The 9497-nt window shown below is 37.9% G+C and overlaps 1 pseudogene; it reads left to right on the top strand.

The window, feature by feature from the left end:
• The window catches only part of LOC106942549 (E3 ubiquitin-protein ligase PDZRN3 pseudogene), a 13629-nt pseudogene extending 6760 nt beyond the window's left edge, over positions 1 to 6869 (top strand).
• Positions 6870 to 9497: the final 2628 nt, after the last annotated feature.

Here is a 9497-nt window from a genome sequence, read left to right as displayed (position 1 = left end):
AATACAAATAATTGTCTGGCCGGAACACAGTGCGCTAAATAGAAAAACATAATACAACAGAGCCTTGTGGCAGACAATATGCACTGAAGAACTTTAAAAGTTGAGGTCCTTTAATCTTTTGATGAATTATTACTGCCCTAGTTGCTTTGCTAGTTGTAATTTTTAAACTGTGTGGGCAGCCCCACCTTCACTTTGTACACCAGGAACTTTGATATTCTTCTGAGATCAGAAATATTTCCAGACAGTTAAATTTGTCTGATGACAGAGAAAAGTCTGATGACAGAGAAGTCTTTCAGCCAGCTGATGAACAGTTCCCAGCACAGTGGGGTGGGGGGAGTTTGATGTCATGTACTTAAACCATTGAAAATGCCAGAAAGTAGCCCAGAATATCTTCAAATGTTATTTCTCGAACCTTTAAGGGTTATTTACACAGTAACTGATGATGATCTTAATAGGAAACAACCGTTGGAGGCAGTGCACCACCAATAATCTTCCCTGTGAAACATGTTTAGAGAATGGAACATTTCAGAATTTCTACACAGAGTAATTATCTTGCATATTGAAGGTGGTGTAAAAATAAATAAGATGACATGAAAATTTTGAAGATTGTAGTTTTCAAAATGGTGAAATTCTGTTTTGGTTTTGACACCTCCAGATCTTTGACTAAACTTTTTTTATACTAACTAAAGATGCCAAAAGAGTTATCTGCTTCAGATAAGATGTTGCCGTGTAAACATTAGCCATATTTCAGTTTGGCCAGTCATTTTCTTTTATTTAGCCCATACAATGTAACTTGAGGTTTTATTTAGCCCATTAGTCCCATCCAAATTTAGCCCAAACAAAGATGTTAAAAGTTTGGTCAGCCCATTTCCTCATCCCAAACAACCTTTCTGCCATATGTAGGTATCAATCACCTGTCAACCAACATTGTTATGTTGCACAGACTTTTGTCTATTGAGTGGAAATTTTCACAAGAGGAGGAACTACCCACAGCCAATTAGCAAAACCTGACATAAGAAATCCAGATTTTATCACTATAAATCTAAAAATAAAACGGTTTGAAAAGGATTCTTGTGATTTTGATTATGAAAGATGTTACCGACTGTTGAACTGTGTTTGGTGGCTGCTGTTGCTGCTCTGAACAGCTGAGAGGAGTGGTCAGAATGTGATCAGGCTTAGTTAGGAACTCTAGCTGAGAGGGGAAGGAATTTCCACCGACAGCTGACCCACTTACATGAATGTTTTCGAAACGTTCCTTTTAATTTTACATCGCCTTCAACATTTTTATGTTGAATCACTCCTTTTTATCTTTCTGTTCTTCATTTGTTTAGCTTCACAGCTTCATTTGCTCACTGGATGGATGTGGTCCAAGCCAGATGTGTTCCAGTAGACTGGTAAATTGCGCAGCAGAAGCACCGAGGCGAGCAAATGTTGAAATCGCTCACAGTGATATAATGATGCTCACTGGTTTTTATTAATACCTAGCTATGGTTTACATTACAGAGGCAAATTGGTCCTGCCGCTGAGACATACTTTATGTCTGTCTGTCTTGTTCTGTCATTATTACGTAAACAGGAAATTAACACTTTAGGCACAACTTGAATATCCATAAAAGCCCCTGAAGTTGTTTCAGAGGTCATGCTAAAGAGGAAGGACAAAATGGAGGCTGGAATGAGAGGAAACAATATTTGACAGCGCGGTTAGTCTAAAAGGATTTTTCCTTCCACAAAGGTTTTCACTGGATCAAATCAAACAGTGAAGTCTGTTGTTTGCTGCACAGTTTGTGAAACCGAATAACACATGTTGAATTAGCTCTGCCGGGTCGCTTTCAGCCTCGTCTCTCCTCTGTGATCTCACAGATGAATTCCCATCACCTGTAGTTACATCTGCTTCTCATTAATCATATGTCATTGGGAATATTTTGACTCTTCATGGTAGGAAAAGCCCAGGCTACAACGTGTGCGCTAGCCTTCCTGTTAGCCGTCACTCACACTGCCATGGATCTGCAACATGCTAAATGGAGTGAATCCGTTACAAGGCGGGTTTCACAAATCAGCATGTAGGTGGAGAGAAAGGTGTGCTACAGATTTGTTATGACATATTAACTCAGCTGAGAAATTAGTTTTTCACTGCTTCAGAAGGAGCACATGCCAGAAAGCAGTGAGTTTTGACTATTTCACATGTAGTTCTTTGACTGTTATCACCACAAAAGGAAAGACGTTGATTTATATCCATTATTGGTAGTACAACACCAAAAAAATCATGTTCATAAATAATACGTTTGTCTCTCATTTAATCAGACACAAACTGTCAAAACTGTTCATTGAATATTCATGGGTTTGAAGCTAGTGGCAAATATCTCGGATATTAAATGTGGTTTGACTTTGAAATTCATTGTGTGTTCGGACATATTATTTTATCTCGAACTCAGAAATTCCAACTTCTTCAGTAGAAATCGAGTTTGATAGCTAAATATTAAGCTACATTTTTTTCTTATTTTTAGCTAATGATGCTACTAGCTACAAGCCAAGTAAAATGTTTATCTTAGTTGCTTTTGTACATTAGGGAGAAAAACTGTCCTACATTCTTCACGTGTGTGTTGTGTAGGGCTGAATGTAGGGCTGTTGTAAACAAATATTTTAGTAATCAGGTAATCTATCAATTATTCTTATGATTAATCGGATAAAAAATATGATAAAATAAAATATTAGTAAATCTAGCATTACACCAGTGTTACTGTTGGATATCAACGTCAGTCAAATTTTTCATATTTGAGCATACCTAACAGTTACTTTTCTGTAGTTTAGAAAATTAACTTGTACCAATAATAGCTCACTTTCAAAGTTAACCTGAAGAAAAGTTGTACAAGAATCTGAAATTATATTCAAGTTAATAATAAAGAGGCAGGCTACATTTATAAAACAATTGTCTATGCTCCAGCTTTTAGTTTATGCATTCATCTTCAGTCAATCTAATAGATGAACACTCACCTTGCCCGGCCATTTATAGCTTTTGTGTTTATGTTAGCAACGGGATTTCACACCTTCGTTTGTCACACATAGAAACTCATCTACCAGCTACGTAACGTTGCAGTGCGCTCTGCCACACATTTGTTGAGACCGGGATGATATGAAATTAATTTCTGGTTCGTCCATAAAGCTACACTAACACTATAAGCATCAACTGCAGCGCAGCCGCCCACCGTGTTCAGTATATCCGCTCACCTGTATAAATACTCCTGCAACACTCTTCCCGCCGTTCGGTTTGAACGAGCAGCTCCCGGAGAAGAAAAGCTGCTGTACTCCAGGCATCGTGGCAGTCATTTTAAAGATGCTTCTTGATCCCCCCAAAAAGATAAAACCCTGGGCATTATCATCAATCAATAAAATCCCCACAGGCCGAACTTGAAAATTGGACGTTATGCTGCTAACACTTAGTTTCTGTCAAGAACTCATAGGCGGAAGTAAGAGCGCTGTGCAAAACAAATAATGTCCCAGCCTGAACATGGTGCGCTAAATAACAAAACATAATTTAATGAAGCTTCGAGGCAGGTAAATTTTCCTCGAGGAATTTTAATAATCGAGGTAATAGAAGCGGCCGTGATGAGGATCAGTGCCTCCAAATCCGAGGCCATGGTCTTGAGCCGGGAAAGGGTAGAGTGCCTTCTCTGGATCAGGGGGTGTGTCCTGCCCCAAGTGGAGGAGTTTAAGTATCATGGGATCTTGTTCACGAATGAGGGAAGAAGGGAGCGGGAAATCGACAGGCGGATTGGCGCAGCGTCTGCCATGAAGCGGGCACTGTACTGTTCCGTCGTGTCGAAGCGAGCGCTGAGTCAAAAAGCAAAGCTCTTGATTTACCGGTCGATCTTTGTTCTCACCCTCATCTATGATCATGAGCTTTGGGTCATAAACAAAAGAACGAGATCATGGATACAAGCAGCCGCAATGGGTTTTCTCCGCAGGGTGGCTGGGCTCTCCCTTAGAGATGGGTTGAGAAGGTCAGTCATCTGGGAGGGAATCAGAGTAGAGCCGCTGCTCCTTCAAGTCGAAAGGAGCCAGTTGAGGTGGCTCGGGCATCTGGTCAGGATGTCTCCTGGACGCCTCCCTGATGAGGTGTTCCGGGCACGTCCCACCAGGAGGGACTATGTTTCTCGGCTGGCCTGGGAACGCCTTGGGGTTCCCCCGGAGGAGCTGGAACAAGTACCCGGGGAGAGGGAAGTCTGGGCCTCCCTTCTGAAGCTGCTACCCCCACGATCCCTGATGAAGCAGAAGAAAATGGATGGATGGCGGTAATCGAATCATTCAAGGAATCGTTTCAGCCCCAACTGCATGATATTAGAAAATTGTATGATTGCAACAATATTGGTAGATATTATGATGATTATTTCCGCCATTAGATATTGCGCATTTTGGGCAATATCATTCGTGTAATGTGTTGGCATCTGTCACTGTGAGACTATGCCCAACTGGCTAAATACAGTATCATTAAAATTTCAAGTGTTTTTTTTTTTCTCTTTTGTGCATTGAAGTGCATTCAATCATATTTTCAGATTTATTGATACTCTCACTGAACAAAGACTGGAGAAAATTGTAAAAATAACAATCAATGCAGACAGCTTGGGGATATTTTAAACAATGGAATTTATTGTGACAAAAAAAATCTAAAATCTTTCAAGAAATTTATCATGATAAATGATTCTATAAATGCACACTATTAACACATTCACAATATAATGTGCAGCCCTAATGTTCAGTGCTTGGGTTGGTTGTGTTCAGGGTGTTTGTTCCTCATTCAGATCAACAGTCCATTTCTTGACTGTTGATCTTGATTCATCTCCAAGGTAACAACACTTTTTTCTTGCATGAAACTACATTGAAAATCCCTATGATCTATTTTCATCATATCTGTCTAACTTAAATCTTCTGTATCTAATAACTATATATACTTATCTTTTCATATTGTTGGTGTAAATGACAATTTTAGATTTTTTTTTTACCACTTAGAAAGCCCATCATTGTAACCAGTTGAGCAGTAAATGTGATGGTTCAGTTTGCGAACCTCACAGAATGAACAACATCATAGAAAAGAGAAACTGGAGGAGATTCCTTATGACATATTAGCTTTTTCAATCACCTCACGTGTCACTTGGCTGACGCTGCGCTGCTCGGGTTAGGCTTTTCTGCCCCAGACGGAGGATTTTAACTTCTTCTTTTTGTAATAAACCAGCCAAGAAAGGAAAACTGAGCTGACCCGAGTATGTGGAATAACTGACTAGTTTTCTATGAAGGTTCTTAATATTATAGTTCTTAAGTGAGCCAACTAGAGCAATAAAACAAAGCAAAAACAAACAAAAACAGCCTTTGATCTTTTCTTTTTCTGGCTCTCCTCAGCACTAGAAGTGCTGTCACATTTTCCGTTCTGCTTTCTACAGGAATTAATGGACTGTTATGAATTTATAAGCATCTTTTTAATATGCTTATGAATAATTTACTTGACTTCTACTGAATAGGATGAGAGTAATCATGGTCTCAATCTAATTAAGCTGATTTTTGTCTAATTTCTCTACAATTCTCCATGTGATGGTTTAATTAACCATTTGCAGCCTGTTGGGAATTAAAAGACTTGATTGTTTTTTTAATTATGACAGAAATGTCAATAAAGAAAGCTTTCAGCACTTTAATAAAAATTAGAATAAAGAAATAGATCTGTCAGGTTTCTGTTTTCTTTCACAGTCACTGTGCAACGATTTCTCTAACTGTTCTAAAATCTATGTTTAGCTAGCTTAAACACCCTGGATTACAAGGTTACAGAGTTCTTCTTGCTCGTGCTCACGTGTCAGTGCTTTGTAAATCAATATGTTCCTTTTTGTTCTGCATGACAGTGCCTACTCTATAATTAGAACTACTATGCTGAGCGGTATACCGGGGAGAGAGGCAGCTTGATGGTGGACTGACTTGGAAAGTGTGACACATGCCGAGGGGTAAAGCTCACCAAAAAAGTGGCAGATGAAACATGTCTGTCACAGACCGTTTCCTTCTTTTTCCACTGAGCCTACAGTTAAGATCAGAATTATTTATATTCAACCTAGAAGCTTGTTTCTTATGAACACAGACCAGCTTTCTGTGTGTTTCTGGCAGTCCGTGTAACAAATTTTATTTGGTAGTCAGCTTCAAGTCTTTGAAGTTGGAAGGCCTCCAGGCCATCACCCTGATCTTTGAACAGATTATCTATGGAAGATATGGAAGTCAGGACTCCAGCTAGGCCACTTGAAAAAACATATTACTTCTAGTCAGAAGAATATGTTTTTCTTCTAACTAAGAAGAAAAACATATTCTTTACTTTAATTGTAAAGAATATGTAGTAATTAATTGTAGTAATTAAAGTAAAGGATTACTTTAATTACTGTAATTAAAGTAATCCTTTAATTGTAGTAATTAAAGGATTACTACAAATCTAAATTTGCCAGGGAAAGTAGAGGTTTTATGTAAAATTGACTTTTTTGAGCTGTTATGATGTTATTCCCTCATTGAAAACATCGAGGTACATAATTAAAAACACACTTGTATGTTTATATTGTCCTGCGTGGGCAATATAGACTTAGAATTTTATCACGATATTTTGTGTTTTGTGGTATTACTGTATTAACAATAAAAATGATGGAAAAACACAAGACACAATGGAAGACACAATAATGTGTGGCTGAATTGGCAGTTCTAACAGTCAATGGGAAAAAACAGTTCTTTAGTGTATATGTCTTTATACTGCTGTAGGGTTAGGGTTAACCCTCCCTGCTGGCAGCAGGATAAGCAATACATATTTACTGACATGTATTCAGGTTCCCTTGCCACAAACAATAGAGAAAACACTAATATTTCTGATTATGTCAAAGTTTTTTGTTTTTTGAACAATAGTAATTAAAATTTATTGAAACAGTGCATCAAAATTCTACTATAGTGTTGCTCTGATTCTTTCGTGCATATTTGAAAAATCCTTGATTCTATTGATCTAAGAATACAATTTCTCAGTCCTATATTGCCGAGAACTGTTGCATATTAGCGAACAGGGATGGCATGGTTACTTTGAAAAAGTAACTTTAATCAGATTACTGACTACTCCTTGAAAAAGTAACTTAGATTACTGACTACTTGATTTGGAAAGTAAGTTGCATTAAAGTAATTTTTTTAACTAAAAAAATTTCAGCAGCTGCTAACAACAACGCTACACCACCTGTGAAAATTACATTGAGCTTTGCCAATACTTAATTGCAAGCTATTTTATAATGGTAACATCAACAATTTATCTCCACTTACAAGGTTGAACTGAAGGGGAGATTGTTTAATGGTTACAACAGTACAAAAAAAACACTTTAGTAATTTGTGTGTGTTTCTGTGTGTTCCACTGTCTGGAAAACTCTAAGAAGGATTTTAGACCCCGTCTCTCCCCCCGCCCCAGCCTCCAGGTTCTGTATTACAGCCCTGCGTTTGGTGTCAGAGCGCAGCGCACAGAGCTCCTCCTCCACGACTTGGATATCCTTCTGCACAGATTTCTGACACTTATCTTAATATTAATTATTATAATGGCGTTTAGTTGCACAACTTTACGGACTCGTTCATTCATGGCTGTTTTCATGTGCTGTTTATATTAGTCTCGATGTTTGCAGTTTTCTGGAGCGCAACACGAATCTCGACGTCATTCACAGCAAATATATTAATTTGACATTAACAAAGACACAGCGGGACAGACCATCCAGGAAATGATGGACAGGGAGAGCCTGACTAAAACGACCTGGGTGACAGACAAATTCTGGGATTAATTATGAATCTCTGCTTATTTCCAAGCCCAAATGAGTAACTTCACGTTAAAAACGAGCCCCAAAAGGCGCAACCTGCGACTCATTAAATTTGCAAGCGACTTTAGAAACAAAACAAGCCCAAAGCTGCTTATAATAATAGGACTTGGCGACAGAAATTCAAAATAGTTCTTGTTTTTCCAGCAACGAAATGCTCATCTCTTCCCTCCACATTTCTGTCGCTGTTGACACTGTCGCATAGTAACTGCAGTCGCTCCCCATGATGCCTAGAGTAAATAAAATTAAATTACAAAAGAAAATAATAACGCACAGAAACGCAAAGTGATTTCGTTAAGTAACTGTAGTCTAACTACTGGATTTGAAATAGCAACGCATTAGATTACTCGTTACTGAAAAAAGTGGTCCGACGTCAGTAAGGCGTTATTGACATACTGTTAGTGAAGGAGTATTTTAGTGATGATGGACTGAAGGAGTGTCAGAAAAGTAGGAACTTCTTAAAGAGACAGAGGCCTAATTTGTAGGAGTCCAATTGGACACTCAAATTTCATGTTTGATCTACAAAGCATTTTTATAATAGCTCAAGGTAACATAGTTACTTGATTATGCCATAAAATAACACCGTGACTGGAAAACTATGGAGCCCTCTAGAGGACATGGGGGATTTTTTTTTTCTTTTGCGCTACTTCACAATAATGTACTAATCAGTTCATGCTTCATAATTGAATACTGTAAGCCTTTCTTACAGTGGCCATCATACTTTCGTAAGGTTTTTCCTTGTATGTTAAAGTCTTGTGAAATATCTGAAGTTTTATATATTTTACTTTAGGATAGAAATGCACCACAAACCTATGATATAAACAGAAACTTTCCATAGGAAAGGAAGAAACAAGTACATCCAAACTATGTGGACTATTTCTGAGTCATTATCGTCAGATAACTAATAAGACATTTGACAATTTTGACAGTTTCTGACAGTTTTGATTGGGTCTCTTGTGTTGGTCTGAATGGTTTAAAGGGCTGTTTTTATGTGCAGTTCCATCTCAACTGTACATAAACAGACATAAACATGCAGTGAATAAATTGATTTTCAATCAACTTTTTGCACCAAAGAGTTAATAATAATAAATACATTTTAAATGAGGCTCTTTAAATGTATATATATTTGAAATTTTAAATCTACATTTGTGACTGTATACAAAATAGACCAGTAAATATTGCAGTAAGCACATTGCGAGGGATAACAAAACTTACTGCGAGGGAGCGCAAAAGAAAATGTTTCTCCATGTCCCCTAGAGGGCTCCGTAGAAAACACAAAATACTAGCTGTTTAAGATTTTGTTTTTTACACATGTATTCAGTGGTGGAAAATTATTCAATTAACACCTGATGAGTTTAGTAGAGCTTTGGTAATAAACACACTTATTACTTAGCATTTTATCAGCTCATGCTGTTCCAGTCTTTACAAAAGCAAATATTTCCTGGCTATGTATCAAACTGAACAGCCAGCTGTTGTCTTGCAGACGATAACGTCTGTAATTTGGAAGCATGTGTCACTAATAGTGATGTGAAATTGTGCTGGAAAACACATTCCACTATGGCCTGACAAGCACATGATAGCCTTCCCTAGCCGCCATGGCTGTTAGGATACAGTACATGGTAATAATATCTGCTTTATATGTAGTGTGTCT

Source organism: Poecilia latipinna, unplaced genomic scaffold (genome assembly GCF_001443285.1).
Source record: "Poecilia latipinna isolate Pla-1442-1.1 unplaced genomic scaffold, P_latipinna-1.0 Scaffold4369, whole genome shotgun sequence".
In the NCBI taxonomy this organism is placed as follows: domain Eukaryota; kingdom Metazoa; phylum Chordata; class Actinopteri; order Cyprinodontiformes; family Poeciliidae; genus Poecilia; species Poecilia latipinna.
Note: the sequence above shows the minus strand (reverse complement) of the source record. Positions and strands in the feature narration are given on the sequence as shown.